This window comes from Xyrauchen texanus, chromosome 7 (genome assembly GCF_025860055.1).
Source record: "Xyrauchen texanus isolate HMW12.3.18 chromosome 7, RBS_HiC_50CHRs, whole genome shotgun sequence".
NCBI classification, from domain to species: domain Eukaryota; kingdom Metazoa; phylum Chordata; class Actinopteri; order Cypriniformes; family Catostomidae; genus Xyrauchen; species Xyrauchen texanus.
This window is the reverse complement of record NC_068282.1, coordinates 37,635,502-37,651,102: the sequence shown is the minus strand read 5'-3', so window position 1 is coordinate 37,651,102 and position 15,601 is coordinate 37,635,502. Positions and strand designations below refer to the sequence as shown.

Genomic DNA, 15,601 nt, shown 5'->3' with positions numbered 1-15,601 from the left:
TAGTGTGTGCCAGGGCCTTTTGCGATCCCACTGTCACTTCTAGGGCTTCGTCGTGCTGCCTCTGTGTTTTCTCAGGGTCTGCCGATAACTCTTGGGAAAACAAGACCAACGGGGGATTGAAGTGGGGTCAATGTTAAAGGTTGCTAGGTTGTGTATCCAGTGCACAGTGGTAGAAGTTTGTGGAAAACAAAATGTGGGTACTGTACAAATCCGTTAAAGCACAGTGGACAATGCGGTACCCAAAAAAAAATATTTTTCATGGTTCAAGGTCATGGACTTTGTGCTAGTTCATCATCCTGCTGTTAGTGGAGAGACCACTCAAGACACCATGGCAGATACAGTCGGCAAATTATCAACACCAACTTATCTTTCTAGCTAGCTACTATATAAACTATATATAAACTACATTTTCTTGATAACTAGATGACATGATACCTCAGCTTGACATTCGCTATTACTTGTGAAACGTGTAGGGTGTATAGCGTTGGCACCAGGGCGGCATGTTAAGGGTGGGTTTTAGGGCAACGCTGCAGTGCTATTGACCCGATGGTGGGAAAAGCAATCCGTTTGGTTTTGCGGTTCGAGGCTATTGGCCTGATAGCCCTGGCTCGATAGTGGAAAAGTGGCTATTGAGAGCTTGAGTCTGCCCTTATGGCCTGTAAATCAGTCGCCCAAGAGCAGAGCTTAGAAAGAGTCAGAGACAAGAGAGAGCAAGACCCAGAGAGGAAAAAGACCCAGAGCACAAGTTACAATCTTGTTTTATAGTATCCTTGACCATGCAAATACACCTCAGCCAATAGGCTAATAGATCACTATCATAACCTCTGTGTCTTGGAATGGAGGAGGGGGACTGTTTTCACAAAGGAATTATGGTTGTAACACAGAAATTAATTTCTTTGTTCATTTTCAATCCTACCAGTCCCCCATTGGCACCGTCGGACACAGCCAAGTTCAAAGGTGGCACAGTCCATTAGAATATGCTTTCAGTTATGTGCAGATGTCATCTTCAAACTTTCAGTCCAGACTTGTTGCAACAACTGTTGGTCAGTCTTCAAGTCTTGTTCTCCTTTCAGCACTGCGTGGGAGTGCTTTATTGTTATTAAACATTTTCAACTTAATCTATGTCTAGTTTTTAACACTGTGTAAACTATTTACTTCATAGTGCTACATACAGTGCATCTGGAAAGTATTCACAGCGCTTCACTTTTTCCACATTTTGTTATGTTACAGCCTTATTCCAAAATTGATTAAATTCATTATTTTCCTCAAAATTCTACAAACAATACCCCATAATGACAACGTGAAAGAAGTTTGTTTGAAATCTTTGCAAACTTTTTATATATAAAAAAACACATGTACATAAGTATTTACAGCCTTTGCTCAATACTTTGTTGAAGTACCTTTGGCACCAATTACAGCCTCAAGTCTTTTTGTGTATGATGCTACAAGCTTGGCACACCTATTTTAGGGCAGTTTCTCCCATTCTTCTGTGCAGGACCTCTCAAGATCCATCAGGTTGGATGGGGAGCATCGGTGCACAGCCATTTTCAGATCTCTCCTGAGATGTTCAATCATGTTCAAGTCTGGGCTCTGGATGGGCCACTCAAGGACATTCACAGACTTGTCCCGTAGCCACTCCTTTGTTATCTTGGCTGTGTGCTTAGGGTCGTTGTCCTGTTGGAAGATTAACCTTTTACCCAGTCTGAGGTCCAGAGCGCTCTGGAGCAGGTTTTCATCAAGTATGTCTCTGTACATTGCTGCATTCATCTTTCCCTCAATGCTGACTAGTCTCCTAGTTCCTGCCACTGAAAAACATCCCCACAGCATGATGCTGCCACCACCATACTTCACTGTAGGGATGGTATTGGCCAGGTGATGAGCAGTGCCTGGTTTGCTCCAGACATGATGCTTGCCATTCAGGCCAAAGAGTTCAATATTTGTTTCATCAGACCAGAGAATTTTGTTTCTCATGGTCTGTGAGTCCTCAGGAACCTTTTGGCAAACTCCAGGTGGGCTGTCATGTGCCTTTTACTAAGAGAGATGGTTGTTCTTCTGGAAGGTTCTCCTCTCTCCACAGTGAAATGCTGGAGCTCTGTTAGAGTGACCATCAGGTTCTTGGTCACCTCCCTGACTAAGGCCCTTCTCCCCCAATCACTCAGTTTGGCAGGTCGGCCAGCTCTAGGAAGAGTCCTGGTGGTTCCAAACTTCTTCCATTTACAGACAATGGAGGCCACTGTGCTCATTGGGACCTTCAATGCTGCAGAAATGTTTCTGTACCCTTCCCCAGATCAGTGCCTCGATACAAGGAGGTCTACAGACAATTCCTTGGACTTCATGGCTTGGTTTGTGCTCTGACATGCACTGTTAACTGTGGGACCTTATATAGACAGGTGTGTGCCTTTCCAAATCATGTCCAATCAACTGAATTTACCACAGCTGTACTCCAATCATGTTGTAGAAACCTCTCAAGGATGATCAGTGGAAACAGGATGCACCTGAGCTCAATTTTGAGTGTCATGGCAAAGGCTGTGAATATTTATGGGCATGTGATTGTTTTTTGTTTTTTATTTTTAATAAATTTGCAAAGATTTCAAACAAACTTATTTCACGTTGTCATTATGGGGTATTGTTTGTAGAAATTTGAGTAAAATAATGAATTTAATCCATTTTGGAATAAGGCTGTAACATAAGAAAATGTGGAAAAAGTGAAGCGCTGTGAATACTTTCCGGATGCACTGTATTGCATTACAATAAGGTCATATTATTGTTCTGAACAAAGCTCTCCCACATTATTAGCTATTCTAACTGCACTTTTTTCGACATTGGTATAAGTATCAGAAGGTGGTAACAGACAAGAAATGCAGTTTTGTTCCATCTTGGTGTTAACATTTCTTTAGTCACCTTGGCATTCCTATAACTTGAACCACTGTAGTTGAAAATAGGACTGCAACTAACAATTATTTTGATAATCGACTAATCTAACAATTATTAGAACAATTATTCGACGATTCGGCGATTATTGCAAAGATTAATCATTAGTTCTTAACCGACTATTCAGTGTCTTGTTTTCCATTTAAAATTATAAAAAAAATATATTATTTAAACAGGATACATTTACTTGAAAAGCAACATATATGATATTTAGACTTGTTTTTAGAGAATGTATCTTGAATATAAAGGAATTTTATATACAAGTGTATTTTTTCCACCCGTTTATACTTCTGCCAGTGCAGTAAAGACAAAATATACTCATATTCAAGATAGATTCTCTGAAAGCAAGTGTTAATATCATATATGTTGCTTCTCAAGTAACTGTATCTTGTCTTTTTAGATATTTTAAAATATTAAATATTATATTCAACATTCTCAGATAATAATTTTTTTGTTAAAGTAAATGCACACAAGTAGTTTTTGATATTTATATCGAAAAATAAAACCAAAAAAGACCAATCTAAAATCATATTTTTTTTGCATTGTATAATGGGCTAAAACTACACACTGTCACCTTTTTGGTCACTTCGCTTCACATTTAACTCTCTCTTCTTAATAGAGCTTGAGTCTGTGAATTTCTTCACGATAAGATTCACGCTGTGACAAATATAATATGATACACCATGTTGCAAACCATCACGTTATAATCTATATGCTGCAAGATGGGTGTGTTCGCGAGAGTCAGTGTATCAGCCGGGAGAAGTTTGAAATTCTCTTGCGCTGTTATTCACGTGACTCATATAGGCAGCTCTGATTGCACAGAGAAATGTCGTGCATGCTTAATTATACAACCCACTTCCTTATTATTTAAACTTTAATAAAGGATGCATTAAATATATAATGCCGGGGTGTTTCCTTTTAGATGCTCTGACAGGCAAATTTTGCTCAAGCAGAATGCCAGGTACAACTCCGCTTTATTTCACATCAAGATGACACTGCTTCTATATTTTCTTATTTTGTATTAGAATTGCCTCATACTTTGCAATCTACATCTACAATCTACATTTTTTGGAAAGTTTGGAGTGCATCTGAACTATTCTTTCTTCCTCCTCAATCAAGCGTGAGCTGAAGTGCTGCACTGCCACGTCATCATTAGCGTTTCATAGGATTTCATGTTGCATTAAAAGAGATCAAACGACTATTCGACAAAGGACATTTTTGTCAACAATTTTTATTGTCCGTGTAGTCAATCATGTCGACTAATCGTTTCAGCCCTAGTTGAAAAACCCACCTCACAGGGTCCACACCTCCAAGATAAAAAAGACTAAATTAATTATTGATATTTTGATAGCACAATAAACTGCATCTGAGATTTCATTCAATTTGGACTGTTGTAGCCTCTGTGACAGGGCCGTCTGGTCATAGTAAAAAAACAAAAAAAGACTAAGAGAACGAACAAATGAATGCATGTGCATGCACGCATATAAACACACACACACACACACACACACACACACGCACACAACTATAAGCCTGCTATCAGCTTTATATATAGCTCCTGTACAACCATCTAAATCGACCAATTCTTCAATTTGGCAATTAAAATAAAACATTTGGGCCCTAAATGTTTCAATTTAGGACCAAATGGCTACCTAGTAGATTTTTTAAGTCTGGAAACCCTGTTTAATATTTCTCTATATTGGCTTGTGACATCCTTTGCACACTGTTACCTGGGAACTGTGGAATACTGGACATTTTGCAACCAAACAGTTTAGTACATCAAGAACTAGGGCACAAAGGTCTTGACATTGCCTCGTTTTTGGTGAGGAAATGATTATGCAACAGAATAGAAGTCAAAACATTATAGCACTATTCACCCAGTCCAGTAGACTTCATCCTTTCCATCAAGTTGCAAGGCTTTTCCTGTCAGTGTATTTGCCTGCTGTCATATGATTTACATCTGGATGAGATAGGATGTAGAACTTTCTAGTGTCTAATAATAAAAATCCCTCAAAGCTCTTATTCAAGAAATGACATTTGCAGTGGGTCTACTATGCAAAGCAAAAAAACTAAACAAATCTACAAAAACGATTTCCTTTAATAGTTGGAATAACTCAACCCAAAAAAACAAAACAAAAAAAAAACTGTGTAAACATTTACTCCTACGTCCATATTATTGTATTTCTTCAATGAAACACAAAAAGAGATGTTGGCAGAATGTCAGAGCTCCTGTTTTCCATATACCTGCAAGAAAGTGGATGATGCTTTATTCTGCCAAGCTCCAAAAGATCTCCAGAGGGGAAGGTTATCATTAACATGCTCTACTTTCATGAACATTTTATGGTATTTTTGTACTTCACCATTGACTTTCTTCATCTAGAAGAGCAGCTCAGGCATTCTGCCTTACATCTCAGTTTGTCTTTAATGGAAGAAAGAAATATGTGGTCAGAATTACATGAGGGTGTGTAAAATTACAACAAACGTAGAATTTTTGTGAAGACTTTTCCAATTAAAATGTATGTGGTTTTGTAGGGTGCCCGACACCCAGAAAAAAATCCATTGGGAACAGTAAGGTTGTGGGGTAAATGGAAGACACAGAGAACACAGCAAGGTAAACAATCACACCAATGAGTCCAAATAATCCATAAGTCTCTGACGATATCAAAATATTAGTAGTAAGTACCAATACCAGTAAAATGTCACAATTCTTGATTCCAAATTCGTTACTAAAGCAAAACTCTATAATATGCTATTAAACACACTTTTTTTTTGAATATTTAGAATTTTTTTTAATACCAATGTAAATAATAAATAAAAAAAAAATGGCATCCTTCAAAAGTAGGGCCCTATGACACGTTTATTCCATGTTTTGAGTTTAATTGAACTTCAGCAGCAAAATTGTGTCTAATCAAAATAATTTATAAAACTCCAATAAAATAAATAGATATACACTGGCTTGATTCATGAACTCAGTTTGAGTAGTCAGGGAAAGGAATTGGTGGTGTGAAGTTGAACAGAGAGAGATAAACACCATTACATGGTAAAGGTGCTTCTTAAACTTTTCATTTAAAGGAGTAATATCATAAAGGTATCAAAGTTCGTTCAGTACTTCTGCAACTATCTGATATCAGACAGATAAATATATTTGTGCACATGGAAATATGACCATCCAAATTTACGTCAAACAGCCAGTTTAATTCCAAGGGTCTAAAAGAGGGTGACATTAAACCAAATGTTGAATGTTATACAAATTTACAAGTGGATTTATGTGTAAAATATATATATGGTATCTGACGTCTCTCTCTCTCTCTCAATCAAGCTTGAAACCATGATGATGCATAGAGACTGCAATGGCAAGATTTACAGTGAAAAAAGGAGTTATATTTTGGTCTGTTCTTACCCAAAACAAACTGTATCACTTCAGAAGACATTGATTAAGCCACGGGAGTTAAATGGATTACTTTTATGCTGACCTCATCTCCATTTTTGAGCATCAAAAGCCTGATCACAATTCACTTGCATTGTATGCACCTATAGATTTGAGATATTCTTCTAAAAATCTTTGTGTTCTGCAGAACAAATAAAGTCATACACATCTTAGATGGCATGTGGGTGAGAAAATGATGAGAGAATTTTTATTTTTGGGTGATCAATCCCTTTAATACAGGTGCTGGTCATATAATTAGAATATCATCAAAAGCTGAGAGTGGGGTCCAGAGTGATTTTTACAGCCTTTTTCCTCACTCTGGAAGTGTATAGTTCTTGAAGGGGGGGCAGGGGGCAACCAATAATCCTCTCAGCAGACCGAACTGTCCTTTGTAGTCTTCTGATGTCTGATTTCGTAGCTGCACCAAACCAGACAGTTATTGAAGTGCAGAGGACAGACTCAATGACTGCTGAGTAGAACTGTTTCAGCAGCACCTGTGGCAAGTTGAACTTCCTCAGCTGGCAAAGAGTTATTTCAGTAATTCCATTCAAAAAGTGAAACTTGGATATTATATTCATTCATTACACACAGACTGATATATTTCAAATGTTTATTTCATTTAATTGTGATGATTAAAACTGACAACTAATGAAAATCCCAAATTCAGTATCTCCGAAAATTAGAATATTACTTAAGACCAATACAAAAAAGGATTTTTAGAAATGTTGGCCAACTGAAAAGTATGAGCATGTACAGCACTCAATACTTAGTTGGGGCTCCTTTTGCCTGAATTACTGCAGCAATGCGGCGTGGCATGGAGTCGATCAGTCTGTGGCACTGCTCGGGTGTTAAGAGAGCCAAGGATGCTCTGATAGTGGCCTTCAGCTCTTCTGCATTGTTGGGTCTGGCATATCGCATCTTCCTCTTCACAATACCCCATAGATTTTCTATAGGAACAGGGATACCATGGTCATTAAACCAGGTACTGGTAGCTTTGGCACTGTGTGCAGGTGCCAAGTCCTGTTGGAAAATTAAATCTGCATCTCCATAAAGTTGGTCAGCAGCAGGAAGCATGAAGTGCTCTAAAACTTCCTGGTTGACGGCTGCGTCGACCTTGGACCTCAGAAAACACAGTGGACCAACACCAGCAGATGACAAGGCACCCCAAACCATCACTGACTGTGGAAACATTACACTGGACTTCAAAGCAACGTGGATTCTGTGCCACTCCTCTCTTCCTCCAGACACTGGGACCTTGATTTCCAAAGGAAATGCAAAATGTACTTTCATCAGGGAACATAACTTTGGACCACTCAGCAGCAGTCCAGTCCTGGCTTGACACAAGGAATGCGACAGCTGAAACCCATGTCTTGCATACGTCTGTGCGTGGTGGTTCTTGAAGCACTGACTCCAGCTGCAGTCCACTCTTTGTGAATCTCCCCCACATTTTTTAATGGGTTTTGTTTCACAATCCTCTCCAGTGTGTGGTTATCCCTTTTGCTTGTACACTTTTTTCTACAAAATCTTTTCCTTCCCTTCGCCTCTCTATTAATGTGCTTGGACACAGAGCTCTGTGAACAGCCAGCCTGTTTAGCAATGACCTTTTGTGTCTTGCCCTCCTTGTGCAAGGTGTCAATGGTCGTCTTTTGGACAGCTGTCAAGTCAGCAGTCTTCCCCATGATTGTGTAGCCTACAGAACTAGACTGAGAGACCATTTAAAGGTCTTTGCAGGTGTTTTGAGTTAATTAGCTGATTAGAGTGTGGCACCTATACTGGTGCTTCAATATTGTGGTCTTCAATATTGAACCTTTTCACAATATTCTAATTTTCTGAGATACTGATTTTGGGGTTTTTCATTAGTTGTCAGTTATAATCATCAATTAAAAGGAATGAACACTTGAAATATATCAGTCTGTGTGGAATGAATGTATACATTATCCAAGTTTCACTTTTTGAATGGAATTACTGAAATAAATCAACTTTTTGATGATATTCTAATTATATGACCAGCACCTGTATAACCTCAACTGTGAAGTGTCTCCTTCCCAGGGACTAATGGTGTCTGGGAGCCCTGAAAAAAAACCTGGCACAGGGCTACAGCAACTCTTGAGAATGCTTCCGATCTCTCAGAGAAAAACATGACTCTGTGATTGCAATTCTCAAGCAGTAAATCTTGTGAAGGTGCCTCTTCAAGTACAGCTAGAGTAATGTGTTATACTTATCTGAGACCTGCTCTGGTCAGGGGGTATCTGACTCACAGACATGACTGACTGTGACACGAGACTGAAACACTGACCTCAGCAGAGCTAAATGTGACGTGGGCTGAGGCGATGCCAAGAGCCAGTCATTGCAGATAAAGAGAAGGTGAAGGGAGCCAGTTTTATTGATCTGCTGAAACAACAGAACAAACACATATTTCTCTGTCTCATTTATTGACGGTCAATTTTTGCAAAAGAAAGAGCCAAAACATGTTCTTTTGGAGCTTGAAAGTTTTGGACCCCATTGACCTACGTTGTATGACAAAAACAGCAGAGATCTCTTAAAAAATCTTTCTTCTGTGGAACACAAACAAAAAGTCATAGGAGTTTGAGACGGCATGAAGGTGAGTAAAGGATGAAGATAATTATCATTTTGGTGTGAACTATTCCTTTTAAGGTGAAATGTGTAATTTTTGCGCCACAGGCGGTGCCCAACAAAAATGCAGCAATAATTACTGTTTTCAAACACCTTTCCCACAAAAATCTCGGTTACAGTGAAGCACTTACAATGAACGTATATGGGGCCAATCCATAAACATTACAATACGTTTCAAAAGTTTAGCCACTAGGGCTGGGTGATATGCAATTTTTACAAAAAAGTATTGCAATATCAGATTACAATGGTGTCAACCCCCCTGCCCCCACAGTCGAGTGATTTAAAAATTAAATTTATTTATTGAAACAATAAAAAGCAAAAGATATTTCTACATAAATTTAAATTGCACAATTAAATATCAAAGTGGTCAAAATATTAACCACCTCCCCAAATCCAAAAATGTACCATCTACAACTTCCTACCAGACAACAAGTGGGAAATTACCAATAAAAATTCAGATAAAAAAGACAATTATAAATGTAAACATAATCTTACGAACACAACCCGAATCATTTCTAGGTTCACAAAATGGCTGCAACAGTTTGTTTGCTCACTAAGTTGCTTAAATGAATTAAAAAAAAAAAAACACCTGTTTTCCTATTAGGTGTAAGCCTATAAATTCCTTTGTTAATGCTGCCTAATAATTTCCACTGTGTTCTAATCAAATTTGTGTTTGTATTGCACTTCATTAATGCTGCCAAAAGAAAATTAAATAGAACTCAATTTTAGGTAAAAAAATGTGAATATGTTTTTGTATTATGTTTTTATTTAATCACTTTGCTCTTGTTTTTTATGCTGCGTTTTCCAAAATTAAATCATACAGTTGTTCATGGGGCCTATGCACTGCATAATTTTATTTAAAAATAAAACCTAAGTTTAATTTGAATGTAAGTTGTCACAAAGGAATGTTTTCTGAATAAATTTTGGGACAGTCCATCTCAAGTGGTCCAATAATTTTAAAGTTGGTTAATTTTTTTTTTTTTTTTTTTTTTTTTTTGGAGTTACCTCTATGTATTGGTATTGAAAACCACCATTTTTTTTTTATTTTACTTGGTTTAACCACGAGAACCATCTTTTTGCAATGGCACACAACAAATATGGGTTATACAGCCGTTTACGGAAACCTCAATATCTCAGAATCAGAATCAGCTTTATTGCCAAGTATGCTTACACATACAAGGAATTTGTCTTGGTGACAGAAGCTTCCAGTGTACCACAATACAAACAATACCAAAAACAGCAGCAAGACATAGGTAATTAAAACAAAAAAGAATACAATATAAATAATTATACATATACGTACATACACTCACCTTCATACATACCCACATACACACACGTAGTGCAAATCTATTACAATCTGTTATATAAAGAACAAAAAACAGTATATTATGTACAGAGCAATGTGAGCAATGTAAGTAATGGCAGAAGTGGATAAGTTGGATAATATAAATATAATTAAACTGTGTATTGCACATAATTATCGCTCAATGGGGCAATTTAGTTGTTCATTAGACGGATGGCCTGAGGGAAAAAAACTGTTCCTGTGTCTGACGGTTCTGGTGTTCAGAGCTCTGAAGCGCCGGCCAGAAGGCAACAGTTCAAAAAGGTAGGGGGCAGGGTGAGTGGGGTCCAGAGTGATTTTTACAGCCTTTTTCCTCACTCTGGAAGTGTATAGTTCTTGAAGGGGGGGCAGGGGGCAACCAATTATCCTCTCAGCAGACCGAACTGTCCTTTGTAGTCTTCTGATGTCTGATTTCGTAGCTGCACCAAACCAGACAGTTATTGAAGTGCAGAGGACAGACTCAATGACTGCTGAGTAGAACTGTTTCAGCAGCACCTGTGGCAAGTTGAACTTCCTCAGCTGGCAAAGGATGTACAACCTCTGCTGGGCCTTTTTCACAATGGAGTCGATGTGGGTCTCCCACTTCAGGTCCTGTGAGATGGTAGTGTCCAGGAACCTGAATGACTCCACTGCTGCCACAGTGCTGTTTAGAATGGTGAGGGGGACAATGTTGGGGTGTTCCTCCTAAAGTCCCCAATCATCTCCACCGTTTTGAGCGTGTTCAGCTCCAGGTTGTTTTGAATGCACCAGACAGCCAGCCGTTCAACCCCCTTTCTATATGCAGACTCATCATCATCATCTCGGATGAGGCCGATGACAGTGGTGTCCTCTGCAAACTTCAGGAGCTTGACAGAGGGCTCCTTGGTGGTGCAGTCATTGGTGTACAGGGAGAAGAGTAGTGGGGAGAGCACACATCCCTGGGGGGCACCAGTGCTGATGGTACAGGTGGTGGAAGTGAATTTTCCCTGCCTCACAAGCTGCTGCCTGTCCGTCAGAAAGCTGGTAATCCACTGACAGGTAGAGGTGGGAACAGGGAGTTGGTTTAACTTAGTCCGGAGTATATCTGGGATGATTGTGTTGAAAGCCGAGCTGAAGTCCACAAAAAGGATCCTTGCGTATGTCCCTGGTCTGTCCAGATGTTGCAAGACGTGATGCAATCCCATGTTGACTGCATCATCCACAGATCTGTTTGCTCGATAAGCAAATTGAAGGGGGTCCAGAAAGGGTCCAGTGATGTCCTTCAGGTGGGCCAACACCAGTCTCTCAAATGACTTCATGACCACAGATGTCAGGGCGACAGGTCTGTAGTCATTAAGTCCTGTGATTTTAGGTGTCTTAGGACAGGGATAATAACTGAGCGTTTGAAGCAGCATGGGACTTCACACTGCTCCAGTGATCTATTGAAGATCTGAGTGAAGATGGGGGCCAGTTGGTTAGCACAGGAACGAAGTCAGGCTGGTGAGATGCCATCTGGGCCTGGAGCCTTCCTTGACCTTTGCTTCCAAAAGACACAGCACACATTGTCTTCACAGATCTTGAGTGCAGGTTGTGTAGCAGGAGGGGGGAGGAGGGGGGTTACAGGAGGTGTTAATGGTTGTGTGAAATGAACGTCCGAGTGCATGTGGGGTGTGAAATTGGGGCCTTTCAAATCTGCAATAGAACACATTCAGGTCGTCAGCCAGTCGTTGGTCAGCCACAGGGTTGGGGGTAGGAGTCCTGTAATTAGTAAGTTGTTTCAGGCCACTCCACACTGATGCAGGGTCGTTAGCTGAAAACTTGTTTTTCAGCTTCTCAGAGTAGCTTCTTTTAGCCACTCTGATTTCCCTATTCAGTGTGTTCCTGGCCCGATTATACAAGGCTCTATCCCCACCCCTGTAAGCCTCCTCTTTGGCATGACGAAGCTGTCTGAGTTTTCCTGTGAACCATGGTTTATCATTGTTGAATGATAAAAATGTCCTAGTAGGGATGCACATATCCTCACAGAAATTGATGTATAATGTAACCGTGAGCTTGTCCAGGTCTGTAGCTGCAGCTTCAAAAACACTCCAATCAGTGCAGTCAAAGCAGGCTTGTAGTTCCAGCTCTGCTTCATTAGTCCATCTCCTTGAAGTCCTTACAACTGGCTTTGTTGATTTTAATTTCTGCCTGTAAATCGGGAGAAGATGAACCAGACAGTGATCAGAGAGTCCCAAAGCTGCACGTGGGACGGAGCGATATGCATCCTTTAATGTTGTATAGCAGTGATCCAATATATTCCTGTCTCTGGTTGGCATGTAATTTGCTGTCTGTATTTGGGCAGTTTGCGTGTGAGATTTGTTTTGTTAAAGTCCCCAAGAATAATAATAACGGAGTCCGGGTGTTGTTGTTCTGTGTCTGAGATTTGATCAGCCAGCTGTTGTAGCGCTATGTTCCCAGATGCGTTTGGAGGAATGTAAACACTCACCAGAATAAACGAGGAATGGCTTACAGTTAATTAAAAGCGCTTCCAGATTAGGACAGCTCAGGATGGTCCTAGCTCCTTGGAACAAAAACTGTTCTCTAGAGCACATTACAAGGTACATATACATACAATTGTCATACATGTACATACTCCTTAGCCAAATACATTTAAACTCCATTTTTCAAAATTCCTTACATTTAATCGTAGAGAAAATTCTCTGTCTTGGGTCATTTAGGATCACTAAATTTCATTAATGTGAAATGCCAGAATAATAGTAATTATAATATTTTTTCTTCATCACATTCCAATTGGGTCAGAAGTTTACACACACTTTGTTAGTATTTCGTAGCATTGCCATTAAATTGTTTAACTTAGGTCAATTGTTTTGGGTAGCCTTCCACAATCTTCTCACAATAAGTTGCTGAAATTTTGTCCCTTTCCTCCAGATAGAACTGATGTAATGGAGTCAGGTTTGTAGGCCTCCTTGCGCGCACATGGTTTTTCAGTTCTGCCCACAAATTTTCAGGCATATTGAGGTCAGGGCTTTGTGATGGCCACTCCAGTACCTTGACTTTGTTGTCCTTAAGCCATTTTGCCACCACCCTGGTGGTATGTTTGGGGTCATTGTCCATTTGGAAGACCCATTTGCGACAGAGCTTTAACTTCCTGGCTGATGTCTTGAGAGGTTGCTTCAATATATCCAAATCATTGTCCTTCCTCATGATGCCATCTATTTTGTTAAGTGCACCAGTCCCTCCTGAAGCAAAGCACCCCCACAACATGAACAGCTGAATTATTGTTTCATTAGACTAGAGGACATTTCTCCCATGTGCACTTACAAAATGTAGTCTGGCTTCTTCCTTGCTGAGCAGCCTTTCAGGTTATAAGGATATAGGACTCATTAGATATAGAAACATGTCTACCTGTTTCCTAATCTTCACAAGGTCCTTTGTGTTGTTCCATTCCAGTTCCATTGCAACCGAACTCAGACCACCTCCAACAGGTAGTCTCGGGTTCGGTACCACGGTGTGCTCCCAGGTCCACATTACAGCTTTCACATTACCAATTTTTCATGCGAACCGTGCTCTGTTTCTAACTAAACTGCCAGTTTGAATGCACCCTTTGTTTCCATGACGACATAAACCCCAAAACCCCCAAAGTTTGAAAAACATAAAAACTATTTAAACAACTTAGCTTTATTTTAACAGCTTAAATAATACACAATTTTTTACAGAAGCACTTATGCAAGTGCTTTTATAAAATGAAATGCTTCACATTTCTGCTTTAAAACCCTTCAAAACTTGGCTGCATTCACTACATTCACAAACTGCAAGTGCCTTGCGGTAACCTTGATTTTTTTTTTAAAGAAAAGGAGGGACAAGTCTAAATTATTTTTGTGGTAATAAACATGCCACAAATGAGTCAATTGAGCTTCACTTGCCTTTAACCCTGAATATTCCTTTAACGCAGGCTGCTGAGTGATGTCTTCTGCACATGGCCCATGTTTTCCTCAGCTGAGTGAACAACAAATACCTAAACCAAGTGTGATCAAGCTCACAGCATTTGTAAACCTTGCTTATGCAACAGCCTGCCAGCCTCATGAAAAAAATCTAACTTTAATATGGCAAACCAGAAAAAACCTAAAGGTTTGACTTTGTTTATTAAAAGGAATGTCTTGGTGACAACCTATCACTGACCAGTGATTGTACAAGCCTATTAATAAAGGAGATCTTGGTTTACTATCTGACACTGACATAATGTTTGAGTAAAAAGACCATTCTTAGCATTTTTGACATGACATTTGCTGAACATGTTTACAAGTTTAAAAGGTAATTGCTGATGCATTGCGATTCTGGCAATACATGAACAGCCCACTGGACTTGATAGCCCCGTTTAACAATCATAGTACAATGCAAATGATACATCTGAGACAACACTGGTCTTTCAGGTACTTTTCACTTTACTCTATTGATGAAAGGCATTTCAGTCTTCCACCTAAATAATCACCAGTACGTTTCGTTTTGGCTGGCAGAGCTTGATGGGTTTTTTTCACGTAAAATCCGTATGCCAACCACACAGAGGTTAAGGCATCGCAAATTAGTAACACAAAGCGCTACAAATGTAACTTATCTTTAGTTCGCTCTCCTCGCACAAAACAGAGTGTGGACAGCACGCAAGACTGTTTATGTAACCAACACTGCCTACAGAATGACTTCCGAATGTTTCACAAATCAAATGTACTCACATCTCAGTGGGGCGCTCTGTCAATCCATATTGCTGTCAGAAGAGTTGCGATGCATGTGAATCTCAGCTGCCAAATTCCAGTCCCCCGCAACTTGCGCTTCTTTGCGCTGCTGCATAGTGTCGGCCCGCCCTGTCGCTCCGCCCTTGTACGTTATGTCACCATGTCTGGTCCCGCCCCTTCCACGCGGTCTGTCCGCAACTACACGTGCAAGCACAAGCACTATGGCACCATAACCAAATAATATTTTGTGAATAGAGACTACAAACCACACACTAATAAAATAAACGAATTCGTTTTACATACTAGTTTGCCTGCAGTTGACTTGTATAGAAAAATAAATAAGTCTTAATACTTTTAATTTTGCTATTCCTTTATTATTTGCCATATTAATAACGAAACTGCAATAAGCCCTAGACAAAAATGTGAAGGATCCTTAAGCAAGTATTTCACACAGACAGTGACTTGGTTAGTTCATGGGTGAATTTTATTTGAAAGGAAAAAAAGCTCACATCTCTGATTAAAAAAATTAGACTGACTTGTTTTCAATGATATATGTCATCAAAATTGCCTTATCCAGTG

At 39.5% G+C, this 15,601-nt stretch overlaps 1 protein-coding gene across 8 annotated transcripts in view; it reads right to left on the bottom strand.

Moving 5' to 3' along the window:
- The window catches only part of LOC127646374 (inositol polyphosphate-4-phosphatase type I A-like), a 110,168-nt gene extending 95,018 nt beyond the window's left edge, over positions 1 to 15,150 (bottom strand). For all 8 annotated transcript variants that reach the window (XM_052129945.1, XM_052129948.1, XM_052129950.1 and 5 more), the window contains exon 1: positions 15,023 to 15,150. The gene's annotated coding sequence lies outside the window, so the exon portion shown is untranslated. The remainder of the gene's footprint in view (positions 1 to 15,022) is intronic.
- Between the last annotated feature and the right edge of the window lie 451 nt (positions 15,151 to 15,601).